We start from the raw sequence: 14,228 nt of genomic DNA on the forward strand, positions 1-14,228 counted from the left end.
GTGTTTGCCTGTTCACCGCTGTCGCTTTCTTGAGTCTGGTCTGTTTGACCATGCCCGGTGGCCCTGAGCTGACAGATCACAAGTATCTAAAATTTGTTTTTAAATGTATACATTTGTGTGGAAACCTAATCAAAGATCTCCCACCCCAAAACAAGTTACTAGTTGAAAATAATAAGGTAACGAATAGTATATTTTTAGAGAAGGAGCTAAGTTAAATAAATAGAAGGAACTTGAGGACAGGTCCGGAAAGACCTCACTAAAACCCTGTCTGAATTACTGACTTTCTTAGGCCTCATTTCAGAGTTTGTCTCCATAGTCAGCTAATGTGGTGGCTTCTCCCCACTGATAGAGAAGGCACGTCTCACACTCTCCTCTTAACTATCAGCAACGTGAAATCACTTAGTTCGGTCAGAGGAGACTGAGAATAAGGGAAGTGAAGTGACCCGTCTCAATTCACTATCTGCAGTTGGGATGAAAACTTGCAACCTGTCTGTCGCTTAGCCAATATGCTATCTTTGCCTCTCCTTTTGTCCCCTCTGGAGATTTAACTAACTCTTGCCTGAAAAATAAATTGCTATATGGTCTTGAGCCCACTGGCCCATAAACATTAGTAGACAGCAACTTTAAAAGGTCAAGTACGACTTGGACGTCCTCATTCCGATTTCTGGCACAGAAAGCTATTTTCACCCTTTGAGGTAGATTGAATTAACACCAGTTTACAATATGTGAATCATCAACTGTTTGCTTTTCTGAATACACCACATACTTCTACCAAAAAAATACATTTTTTAACTACTGTCGTTTAAAATCGATAGGTCTTCTAATGGCTCTTTCTGGTCACCCTTCCCTCGGAAGTGCTTATTACTGCACATGCTCTGAAGATATCAGGGGTTGAGTATGATGCTAGTATCCGAGAGAAGTAACATAAGAAAATTAGTAGAAATTTTGAGCATTGGGAAGTTTGTATTTCTGTGCCGCTCTTTTCCACGAGTCTGGTAGTTGGAGTTGTGCTCTGAGGAGGTGTGAGCGCAAGTCCCCCGATCGTTTTTTCAGTGTCTGGTTTTTTTTGCAACCTTAATTCTGTCATTTCTGTTGCCCTCCTGATCCTGATCTCTAGCAGCGTGTCTCTGTCTCCCTGGGGAGGGTTGGATTTGCTATAATGTTCTCTTCCACACGGACCAACCCTGATTCTGCTCACTTCCATCCGGTTTCCTTGCAGACCCCGTGGTGAAGGAGCAGTCCCAGCCCTGTGCAGATAATGCTGTACTTTCCAGTGGTCTCACAGCAGCCCGATGAAGACTGGAAAGCGACGGGTAATGCGGCGTCGATGCTTGCCAATAAAACCAACCAACCAAACACAAATCTTGAAGGAAAACTACAGTGTGATAAAAAAGAAATTCTAGTCATTCCTTCTAAATGCAAAGAAGAGTAAAGACCTAAAAGTCTGTCAAAAAGAAAGAAAAACTCCCCAGTACTAGTCTCCAGGGAGCTGCCGCCCTGGCAGCGTGGTGATGCACATAGTTCAGGATCTGAGGGGCCTCTCCCTTTGGAATGCATGGGAGATGAGACACTCGGAGTTGTTGTACAGTTTCCTTTATTTAATAGGAGACCACTGTTGAGTTCACCCGTTCGGTCAACAAGCTCTGAATATCTGACTTCCTATCTATTCCACTGTGGTCTGGGTTTCCTTGGGTGAGATTCAGGCCCACGTTTTAGCAACACGTCAGCAGTCTGTACTGACACACCAGCCTCATTTACAAAAAGGAGATATTACAACAGTGACAGTATTTTTTTTTAAAGCTCTTTTACAAATTCATGTTTTATGTATTTTTTTATGACATGAGCTCTCTAGGAAATGAACCTCGTCCCTGCAGTTTCCTTCTAAGTATTCATTTGGGAGAAAGCTGCAGTCACGTTCACGAGTCCCCTTTTAATGTCGGCAAATGTCACTATAGACCTCACGATGCCGTGCGTAGGTCCACCTGTCTCAAAACTTAGATGCTAAGTGCATCGCTTAGAGCTCACTGTAACCTTTGTTGATTTGCCTAACCATAAAATCTTGTTGGTATTTTTTTGTGTAGCTTTTTTTTTTTTTTTTTGGCAGCCTTATAACATGAGGAAACCTCAGTTTCCCAGCACATCCCTATGTGCACTATTTTAATGCATCTCTCTGAAACAAAGACTTTTTTTGTTCACAGCCATAACTAAAGCTGGAAAAGTCAGTCTTTAGGCAGGTTGGGGAGGGAGAAAAAGGTCCTATTAGAATTTATTCAGGAATGACCTATTGGGTGAAAAAAATGTTCTTCCCCATCCCTTTTTTGCCCGTTTCTATTCCCATGAGAAATAATTTTCCACTGTAATCAGGGTAATCTGCGTTGTTAATCTCTGATAGGTAAAAGATGAATGTGATGGCAAAGATGAGTCTGTCTCGCTTTCAGGGACTGGCGTTGTGTGGGCAGGGCCAGCCCATGACCCAGGTGACAGAGGAGCTTGGGGAAGGAAGTAGAGCTCCCGGAGCAAGTATCAAAGCTTGGGATCCATTGTGCTAGCCTTCACGTTAGCAAAGGAAGCTAGATTTTGTTTTAAAAAAAATAGGGCTGATTTCATTTGGAGACTTGTCACCAACAAGGTTTGCAAGCAGTCCCCTCACCCCGGCTGCAGAGCCATGCCACAGCTGTGGGGACTTCACATACCGAGGCTAGAGCTAGGGGTGTCTACCACCACATCACACTTTAGGATTTCTTTATTAACTATTTAATAATGCCATACATTTTAATAAGGTTAGATTGTTTGTTCGAAAGCATCTGTTTACATTCCATATTCCAATAAAATCATATTGGTATTGGTAGCAGGTCCTATCTCTAAATGTAGATTCTATTTTTGTTGTTTGGTTGGTGGGAACTTAAAATATAAATAAAACTCTTATTACAGAGTTGAGCTTACAGATTAAAAAATAAAAATAAGATCCCAAAGCCAGAAAATGCATTCAGTTAAAGTCCTCATACCAGTACTACTTGCCTGCATTGCACATTCTGTATATTAATGTATACGTTCTACCTGAAAATTAAAGACAAGACATGAGTTCTTGGCTGAACCGATATTGCTATGTCAGGCAGTAAAACTCAGTGTTTTAGATTATCAAAAGCCTTCTAATGTCCCCTTTTAGGCAACACCGAATTGTTGGCTATTATCAGGGAGATGTGCCATTGTGTGTGTTTCCTGCCCCCCCCTCCTCATTTCCTCCTTTGTCTCCCATGCCCCTCCCCACCTTTTTTAAATTTGCCTGTCTGGACCAGGCAGGCGGAGCCTACTGGAGGGTCTTGGTGAAGTTGTAACCCTGTTTCTTTCCCTTGGGTCCCCAGAGACAATACAAGCACCTGGAAAAGAGTCAGGTGATTTACTGGTGCCTCTCCACCCTTTGGTTACGAGTTAGCAGGTGCAAACAGCTAGCCTGCCTGTCCTTGCGTTCCGTAACGGCGGCTTTGACACGGGAGTAGTCCTTCCTTTTTATGCATACGGTTTACTTTTCTACCACCTGTGCTTTTACCTCTCTTCATGCCTTAGACGTACAGCAGAACCGAGTTTAAAATGCTCACTCCTTTCTGAGTCTGGTCTTGACACCCAGCTTGCTGGCCAGTTGTGACTGCAGGTTTTCCCCCAAACTGAAGTGAGTCTAGTCCAGACCTTTTCTCCTTTACCTGTCTCCAAAATCATTTTGTGTCCGGATGGACCTAGCTTCTCTGAGATTTTAGAGCATTTACCTGGGTCAGGAGTGGGTCTTGGGAGAGCTCCAAAAGAGGGATGTGAGCGCGCGCGCGTGCGTGTGCAGGAGCGGGAGTCTGGTCGCGTTTAGAGTAAGCCACGGTAGGTTTGCCCACCCGACGTCCTTTTCAGCATATTTCTTAAATTCATCTCAGTACTTTTCATTAGACATTTTGTTTGCTTCATTACCTTATAACAGGTTAAAAGTGCCTATGATAGGACTTAACTACTTCCTAAGGAAAAGCAAAAAAAAAAAATGGGAGCAGGGTAGTGTTACACTGTCATCTCAGGTACTGCCTGTGTTCAAGAACACAGGCCTGGTGTGAGAACGAAAGGTTCCTGTGCCACATACAGATGGTACATAGTCCGTTGACCACAAGTGAGCACAACTACAAGGTTTTGCTTCAGCTGAGAAATCCTACGCTGAGAGCAGAACTGCTAATATTTTCATCTGTGGTTTGCTTGCAGTTCACTCTGCCCTGGATCATATCAGCTGGTCTGCTCCCATCCTATCCGGTCCCTGTGGTAGGTGCCTGGGTGGGAGAAGCCATCAAATGAATAAGCGGACCAAGCATTTCCGGGTCTCCTTACCAAGTAGAGGAGTGCCGAGGCCAGTTCTGTGGGCCGCTTAAACGTCAGCCGCTCCGCTGGGTCTCCGAACACACGTTGTCTAGCACGTCGGTACCCACAAGGCTCAAAGCAGTGGACTCCCTTGCAGAGAAGGAAGGTACTCTCAGGCTGACCAATCAGGAGGCAGCAGAGCTTGTAAGCCGGAGGTGGGGGGGAGAGGCTGGGGTAGGGGGCTGTTCAAAGAAGAAAGGGAGCCAATAAGCAAAGCAGTCAAAGGTGGAGCTTGAGAGAGCATGACTTCTTGAGCGGGGAGAACTAGGGGCCACGGAGTTCACGTTCTGGAACGTGGCCTGCGATGGGCTCTGCCCATGTGCCACTTCCAGTGGGACTGAAAGGGGATGCTCTTGAGGCGGACGCTGAGCCCCAGAGAGCTGGCGGCCGAGGGTCTCAGTCTGTGCCTACTCAGGGAAATGACTTAGGTTCTCCCAGGTGCTGCACTGCCGAGGAGGGAAGCAAAATTATTTTGAGATAAAAGCTTAACAGTTGGAAGAATTGTTATATGTGCATTGAAATGGACCTAAGCCCCGTAAACGTTTAATGCCGGTTCAGATTAAATGATTCGTTTAGAAACCTGTGTTACTAAACCTGTGCATGAGCACCCACAGGAAAAAGCAAACTTCCCTCCTGCAAATAAATAGGAGTGGATAGTAACTTATCAGAGTCAAGGTCATTAAAATAGAAACCCTTTTGAAAGCAAAGGGGTCCACATGAGCACACAAAGCCAAAGTTTGTCCGTGAGCTTAATAAATCGGTAAGACTGAATAATGTCCTGCCTTTAAAAACTAAGCCCAGGGTGGGAATGGGAGAGGGAAGGTGGTGGGGAAACACCTAGCTAAGAAAACCAGTAATTACACGCTTTTTAAGCTACATGGATGTGTTAACGAAAACGACCCCACGCAGGCTTTGGAGAGGCTGGGGAAAGCGATGAGGCGGGATTATACAGGTGGTGCATACTTTTGTGTTGAGACTCAACAATGTGCTACAAATGTGATACTTAATCCTGAACTACATGTATTGAGGATTGTTTCAAAAAAGACAACTTTCATTGAATCAATAAATTAACAGTTTTTCACTTGCTGGCTTTTCTTGCTGTATGTGGTGACTAAGAGGTTGGGACAGAAATCTTGGCACCCAGTGGAAAGCTTGGATAAATCTTCAAGAACCATGGAGCCGACTTTACTTCTGTTTGCAGAAAAGCAACGCTGCCTGGTTGGTGACCCTTTACAAATGACTATTTCAGACACAGTTGGCCACCTATTTGTATCCCTGGATGACTGATGTATGATTTCTGTGCTGCTGCCCTTAGAGGAAAGGAAAATGCTATGTTAAATCCTCTTTCCATAAATAAAAATGTTGATCATCACCAGCCTTCCCGAGTGGGAGACAAGCCACTGCTCCGAGGACCATAAGCTTGCGTTTCCTGTCTCTTGGGGGAGAGGAGGGGTAAACCTTGGACTGCAAAGGTGTGCATATGGTGGTTGCAGTTAGTTAATCACCTTGGTGTGAAGCCTCCTTTAGGAGGAGAGGTGGGACAGGTGTGTCGTGGAGGGGATTATTCGGTTTCTTGGTTCTCACTTCTGAATCACACACCTCTTGACACCTGCTTCTCGGGATTGGCCTGTCGTATTGCACGACTGGAACCTTTGTGGCAGAGTGTTCTGCATTTGTGACAATCTCTCCCCACCCCGTTCTGTGCATCACTAGCGGACGCGCTGGTGTCTGGCAGATGGCGGTGTCTTTAATTAGTGTGTTTTCCTCTCCCTGATCCTTCTGTGGAGTTGGACGCTTGGAAGTCGGTTGCTGGAAATGCTTAAGGGCAAACAGTAGAGCCATTTTTTTCCTTAACTTTACGCACCCTGTGGGCTTTCTCAAATACTAAGCAGTAGTACCCTTCCTTTACCCAAGGGAAGTTTTCATGAAATGATGTCTCTGTGTGACAGCTTCCCAGGCGCATAGTTCTTTGCCTCAGTGCTGTGGGACTGTTCTGAGACATGCTGCTAGAATTCTGTGGCTGGCATCTCACCGCCCACTGCACTGTGCTGGACTTGGACGGGGAAATAGTGTGCAGGCCATGCCAGACAGCCAACTGCAGGGAGAGTTAAAAACATTTGAGCTCCATTTTCTCTCGGAGTAGACTCAGCCCTTTCCCTGTGTAAATACAGTCATCTAATCCTTAGTCCCAGGCTGTCCTCAGTAAAGTGGATCAGGTCTGATGGGGATCAGGAGGTGGACTGCCAACCTCGAGGTTTGGCTTGCATGGACTGGTCAGCATCCTGGACCCAAGAGAAAGGGAAGAGACTCGGTCACATGTGGTGTCCAGAGCTTCCCCCTCGCTCTCGCGGAAGGCTGTGCAAAGACTGTCTCTTAATAGTGATCAGAAGAGGAAGCAAAAGGGAGGTACTATTGGAAACCCAAAATCATAGTTCTTGCTAGGTTTTGCACAAAGTGGCAAGTCAAGCTTGCATACTATTCCCAGCTTTCTTCAAAAGAAGGAAGCCATGTGCAAGTGGAGGCCTGTCCTCACTCCTGGTCAGATTGATTAATGCCATCTTTCCCCTCCTCCCGTCTCTTTCCCCAGGTCTGTTGCGGTTCCTCCCACTTTTCCATAAGCAGAACGAGAACCAAATCAAACGTCTTAACGTGTGTAGAGAGATCACGTTCCGTGAGCAGACACAAAACGGTGGCGGGTTTGGCAAGCATGAACTAGACCAACCGAAGGGCAGCCCACCACCGTATATCAAACCTCACTTCCGAATGTAAAAGGTTCACACGCCTTTGGCTTCCTGTTGACTTCCTCCTGACCCAGAAAGCATGGGAAACGTGAAGGGTATGCAGAATGGTTGTTGGTTACTGTTGCTCCCCGGCGCCCCTTGACCCGTCCAGTGGCCGCCTGTTTTCCCAGCAGACCACAGGCTCCACAGCGGGGGAACGGGGGCATATGTGGCATGATGGGCAGTTACATATTATAATTTTAAAAGTATATATTATTGAATAAAAGGTTTTAAAAGAAATGTATGGAGAGTTTTCAGTATGGAACGGGCTGTTAAACGAGACCCGTGGTCACAGAGGACTGAGAGGAAATTGAAGAGCATTTGTGCTAGGTTCTAGCCCGAGGACAGGGGACATCCCTGAGGTGAGTAGGGTCGATTTAAGGACGCCGTTCACAGAAGTTGAGGGATGATGAGCTAGTCCTGGTGATTCAAGGAGTCTCGGTTGCCAGCAAAGCCCCGCTTTGCCTTGAACACATTCATTGTCCCTTGACCCCTCCCTCCAGAGCAGGTGAGTCACTCGGCAATGTAGGTGGTAGGTAAGTGTTACCTTGTCCCCTTTTCTTTGCCTTTGCTCTGTCTCTGTATTTATTCCACTTACCGATCCTGTCCCCTCTCCCTGTGCTCCCTTCTGAAGAAGCATCTTACCTCGGAGGATGGTTGAGTCTGCTGTCTTGAGGCAGGGGAGGGGTCCAGGGTTCTGGGTCCAGATCCAGATCCGAGGGCCGCTTCTGAAGCTCCGGTGAACTCAGTGTAAGCAAGGACGGAATGGAAGCACCAGTTGTGTTAAGTGAACAAAACCTATTTTACAAATGAGACTTCCGTCGCTCCCTCAGTCCTCCCCTCCTAGGACAGCTGTGCCAGCACAGGGAAGGAAAAGCAACAACCTGGTGGCTGCCCAGCCTCGTCTCTGGCCGTGGCCCGCGCCCTCCCACTGCCTGTAGACGGCAAAAGTGACAGGCAGACCCCAACACCCGGGCGGCTGGGGTGTGGGGCGCCCACTTATTCTCCACAAAAGCCACTTGGTCCACACAACATTCTCCTGTCTTCTCTGCTGCTTATCCCGAACAGGTGACTATGGGAACCCAAGTATGGATGCTCAGTGTTTGAAGCAACTATGGGGGGAAGCAAAGAGGCCCCTTAGGGCCACCACAGCATCACAGTGTCCCTTGGACAAACTTCTGACATGTCCCAGCAGCTCCTCAGGTATGGGAGCTCAAGACTGCATGTCTTGAGCGAGTGAGGGCCCGCAGGCCCACCGCCAGCAGACTGTGAGGCCAACGGGACACCGAATGGATGGACTTACTGCTTTCCAGCTCTGTCACCGGCCTGCTGTTCTCAAGCGGTTTCCTAAGGCCCTTTTTCGACTTTTAATGTTCTGCAGATTCCCCTTGGTCTCCCAGACCTCTGGGGCAGCATCTCGACACCTCGCTATGAGCGTCTTCCTGAAGCTCCTGTGGACGTGGCACTCTGTGCGTGCGTGCGTGCTTATCTCCGTCACCTGTCATCCTAGTGCTGACACACCAGTGTCCCAGGGTCTTCCTAGACGGAAGCGGCCTCTCTGGAGCAGGTGCACAGTAGCCAGTCTGGGATTTCTCTAGATGCCGTGAAGGATTTGAGCGCCAGCTTCGTCCTCCAATTCCCGTTCTCAACCAAAGCGCCCTGTAACTTCCCTGTGTGAAAGTTTTATTTTCCAGAAACCTCTCAACCAAGATAATCTAGGTCTTTGTGGGTGATGATTGTTCGGTGGGAGAGTGTCTGGTTGTAGAAAGAAGAGGATGGAGGAGTTTGGGCTTAGGCGGTTTGGGCCTTGAGACAAGGGGACAAGGACCTTGTTACCCTAAGACCAGTCAAGTGCCCATCCACAACGTGCTCGGAAATTCGGATCTTCACATCTTTTAATAGTCCTGCTGGTGTTTGGGTTATTTAAAGTAATACTTAACAAGTTTTCCCGATTACCAAAGTAATGTATGCTCACTGCGAAGTACTCACAGGTTACATCAGAGTAAATGATGAAAGCTTCCCCAACCCCAAACCACATACACACAACACATGCAGAAACTCCTCTCTTGGAGGTAACCATGGTTAAATTGGTTGTATACCTTCCAATTCTTTTCCTATGGATTTACTAACATTTTAAACTATAATGATATTTATTTTTACAGAAATGTAACCAGACTCAATATTCTTTTTTCTCTAACTTGTTTTCACTTAGTTTTGAAAATCTCTACATATCTACCTCACCCCTTTTCATGGCTGCATAGTATTCCATTATGTGATGTGTCACAGTGGAAGCGATCCCTTACTAATAGACTCTTATCAGTATGTCTGTGTTGAACAATTTACACATACATTTTTACATGGTATGTATGTTTGTGAGATAAGAGAACTGCCGTATGATTTTTTTTTTTTTTTAACAAAGGACAGTTATGATTCAGAGCAAGCAGTCTTCCAGTCTCTTCTCTCACTGGTATAGGTTGGAACTGTGATGCCTTCAGTCAGGATTGTTGTAGGGCTCTGTCAAGCGCTTGGGGCCTGGTGCCCAAGCTCTGTGCCTCTCTAGGGGCCTGCAGAAATGTTTGAGACCTGGAAAAAAAAGGCATTAGCTCTAACATAAGGAAGTTGTAAAAGAAATATAAATGTGATTAAATGTCTTTCTATTCCTGTGAACTTCATTAATGGTTAAATTCAATATTTGCTTTTAAAAACATTTTTCTCTTAATTAGTGAAGAGTCACAATCACCAATTCAAATAATTTCAAAAGCAAATTCTAAGATCTTTCCAAAAATTATAGGAAAAAAGTTATCGAATATGAAGAATGGCTGCCTTTTAGTATGTTCGCAGTGCTGTGGAGAAGCCTTCAAAAGTAAGCATGCAGAGGGTTTGCAAACGTTTTAAAATATCTCTGGCCAGAGGAGTGGGTGGCGGAATGGATGAGCAACGCTTGCAGAATATTCCACAAACTATTAGAATAACATCCATCTCAAAAACACTGTGCTAAGTGAAGAAGCCGGACGCAAAACGCTACCTACTGAATGACGCCATTTATATGATATTCTGGAAAAGGCAAAACTGTAGGGATGATCTACGGTTATCAGGGTTTAAGGGAGTTTTGAGGGGGAGAGAGTTTGATTAGGGGTAGCACATGAAGGAATTTGGGAGATGATGGAACTGTTTTAAGCGTGGCGATGGTTATATGACTTCGTGCCTTTGTCAAAACTACACTAAAAAGTATATTTTACTGTATGCAAGTTTAAAAATTTAAAGATAACAATGTACAGAGGCCCAACAGAGTCCCATTTGAACTTCACTGTCAGATTAGTGGGAGCCTCATAAGCCCACCACTGGCTCTTTTACTAATGTCATCAGGGCTGCTGGAGCTGTAACCACTGGAGCTGGGGTTCAGTGGTCCTCCCTCTGCCAGCCAAACACACCAGTCATTCAGACACTCTTAGGTCTTTGCTGCCAGCTAAGGCAAAGCTCCACACCTCATTGCTATTCCTCCCCATCCCCATCAGCAAGGAGGCGTGAAGAATAAACTCTGCCTTACAGTGTGTGTGAAGTTCCTCATGCCTCTTGGAGGCCAGGTGCTCTGAGTTTCTGGACTTGGATCGAAACGAATGGATGCTGTCCACTGGGATTTTAGCATCTGATCAGTGCTTTTGTGTATTTGGATTCTTATAGCTCCTCATGTTTTAAATAATATCATAGTTATTAAAGCTGTCCATTTAAAAATCCAATTTGTCCTATGTCTAAAATCAACTTACAAATCTTGTTAAAACTACAAACTAGTTGGTTTTGTATATAAATACGAACGCTTTTGCTTAATTTTTGAGCAATGCTCAATTAATTCAAAACTTAATGGGTTAAGCCATAAACATTGCTCATTCACATAATCTGATTTTCTTAGATATTTCAAAGTCACCAACATATTTAATGTGTTTGATTTTTACACTTTCAATAGCTAATTTGAAAGACCTAAAATCTGATTAAATCTCTATAAGAACCCAAATACTAAATATCTAAGCCTAAACTTACAGATTCAATAAATCAAAATCTTTTAAATATTCATTGTTTATAAACTTAAATTTTTAGATATTTTTAAATTAAAATATCACAAACCTAATTTGAAATTCCTTTAAGCATTTCAAACTCAAAGTATTGGATCCTCTAACACATTGAGTTATCTTAGTTCCTTCAAATATCTTAAATAACAAGCTAATGTCACAATAATCAGAAATTTTTTCCTTATTTTGACATGGATTGCTGATAACATGGGTTTGATTTACTTGCCATAATCTCTGTGCGTGTTTTGACACCTCATTAAGGTGACATATTCAATCTAAATGCAGGACTGTGATTTGTTCATGGTCAGAGATTCTGGTCTGGACACAGGACAAGTTGCTACTTCTGTGATGATTCTATCTGCACTGCAGGCTAGCAGAGCAGGCCACTCCGTGTCTTGCACCTCATCCAATTATTTTACCTCCTCTGCAACTTTTAATCACCTGATTCAGGTCAGTTGAGTTTCTGTACCCACTGCCCAGACTAATAACCACTTTACTGCTTCGTTAGATTCTGCTCTTTTCATTTATTACTTTTTAAAATTGACTCATCTACCCCATTCTAATTGTATAATCATTGAAGGAAGCAAGATTTTTCTTGTGTATTGTCCTTACATACCTTCCTGTTGATGAAAAGAAAACAGTCTTGAAGAAATTGTTTAATGTGTTCTGTGAGAGACATCTGTAGTTTTAGGTTAATTTGGTCTACATTACCTTTGAAATAAAGGTAAATGTCAGAAGCTGCCATTTGGCTCTAGTTCATTCGTTCGTTCGTTCATTCGTTCGTTCATTCATTCATTCGTTCATTCATTCATTCATTCATTTTGTGCCTGTCGTGGTGGTATTGCGCTGGGTGCTGTGACACATGCACAGAAGACAGTCTGCACCTGGAAGAAGCATGCCAAAATCAAGTCTACAATAGGAGCAAACTCATGTTTGCCAGACACTAATTTATGTTCTCCAAACCTTTGATTAATCTTTACTGTAGCCAAGGCCGTGATCACAATACATTTTGAACCTCAGTATCAGGAAGTACTGAATATGGTTCCCGTGGACATTCACTGAAAATGAGTAGTTAGAAGTAAGCACTTCTATTTCTCCATCGGCTTGCTCATTGAAGGGCTGTCTATTCAAGGCACTTAAGCCCATATATATATGCTCAAGGTGTTTCCACTTTAATTAGGGAGATTGCATGGTCAATAAAAGAAATGTGAGAAGGCAAATGAAATGGGTGGTCCTAATTCTGAGCAGATCTCTGTTGTCTAGAAGGGTCTGTTGCTGCTGAGGCCAGGAGAGACAGAGCCTGGGCTGGGCCTGCAATGACCAGAAATCCCAAGTCTGTGACTCTAATTCACAGATTCAACACATAATTACCACATACCCCTTTTTGGTGGGCATTTGGTTTGGGTACTGGAAATACACCTATAAGCAAGACAGATCAAATTCTCTCAGAAGCTCAAAATCAAGTACAGGGAAATAGATAAACAAATAACTGTATAGACTATCAAGTGGTTATAGTGTTATGGAAAAAGAATGAAGCAATGTATGGGGGATAAGTAGTTGGGGTTTTGGGGTGCTACAAAATTGTTTTCACTGCCCCCAAAGTCCTCTGTGCTCTGCTCTTCATCTCTTCCCACACCCCCACAACCCTGGCAAACACTGATCTTTTAATTATGTCCATAGTTTTGTCTTTTCCAAGATGTCAATAATTGGACTCAGACAGCCTTTTCAGACTGGCCTCTCAATATGCTTTTAAGTTTCCTCCATGTCTTTCCATGGCTTCATAGCTCATTTCTTTCTAACATTAAATACTATTCCATTGTCTGGATGTACCAGTTTATCTACTCACCTACTGAAGGACTTCTTGATTGCTGCCAGGTTTTCGCAATTAAAGCTGCTATAAACGTCCATGTACAGGTTTTGGTGTGGACATAAGTTTTCAACTCCTTTGTGTAATTACCAAGGAGTGAGATTGCTGGATCCTCTGTTAAGAGTATATTTAGCTTTGCAAGAAATCTCCAAACTGTCTTCCAAAGTGGCTGTACTATTTTGCATTCCCACTAGCAATTAATGAAAGTTCCTATTGCTCCACATCCCTACTAGCATTTGGCGTTGTCAGTGTTCAGTGGAACAGAATAAAAAATCCCTCAATAGACTCAAGTGCACATGAAAATCTGATGTATGATAATTGTGTTTCCCCCTAGGATATTTTGAAAAATTTAATAACAAGCGATAAATTATTCACTGGCCTTAGTATATAGAGTCCCCCTAAATCATTAAAAAATAACAGTTTCATATAAAAAGTTCTGACTTTCTACTGTCGTACAATTCATGTATTTTCCTCCCATGTCTGGAAATTCTGGCTCAGTTGTTCATGGGGTTGCTGTAAGGATTAAATGATTTAATAAAGGCTAAGGCGCTTAGTATAGTGCCTGACACATAATACATGCTCAATTGATGTTAACTATTATTAGCTCTTATGATGACGGAGTTAGCTGCAAACTTCTTTTTGTCAGCCACAATACCCATCACAGGACTGAGCACGGAGTATAGTATTTATGTAGATAATCAGTGAGTGACTGGTCTCCAACATTTTGGATTTCTTCCACACTTGGATTTCTTCCACACAGCTTATTTTATGTCTTTAAAAAGAATGATCTGAGTATTAATTTTTTAAAAGAACCCCGGCTGTTGTTGAATCAGCTCAACCAACTTGACTTAATTTTGTTTAATTTTCTTAATTTCTGCTTTTTCTCTTAATTTTCCAGCTTTCTTGTTTTCCAATAATGCATTTAAGGAGATATATTGTCTTCAGAGTATTGATTTGACTGTACCCCACAGTTAAGATATGTGGTATATGCTTTCTTTTTTATTTTTTTGCTTTTTAATTTCGGCTATTTTTTTCAATTACTTTTTTTAGGTGAGGCAACCCTTGGTTGACCTCACAGATTGCAAGGACCTTGTCAGCTTACAATCCCTTTTTGTTTTTTAAATGCCTACAGCA

General features: G+C 43.6%; 1 long non-coding RNA gene across 1 annotated transcript; it reads left to right on the top strand.

Annotated features, from left to right (window-relative positions):
* Positions 1–1,188: 1,188 nt before the first annotated feature.
* LOC105305369 lies at positions 1,189–7,403 on the top strand. Its single transcript, XR_897087.2, has 2 exons — positions 1,189–1,313; positions 6,971–7,403. It is a non-coding gene; the product is annotated as an uncharacterized LOC105305369 (long non-coding RNA).
* Positions 7,404–14,228: the final 6,825 nt, after the last annotated feature.

The sequence above is a fragment of the Pteropus vampyrus genome, unplaced genomic scaffold (assembly GCF_000151845.1).
Source record: "Pteropus vampyrus isolate Shadow unplaced genomic scaffold, Pvam_2.0 Scaffold379, whole genome shotgun sequence".
In the NCBI taxonomy this organism is placed as follows: Eukaryota; Metazoa; Chordata; class Mammalia; order Chiroptera; family Pteropodidae; genus Pteropus; species Pteropus vampyrus.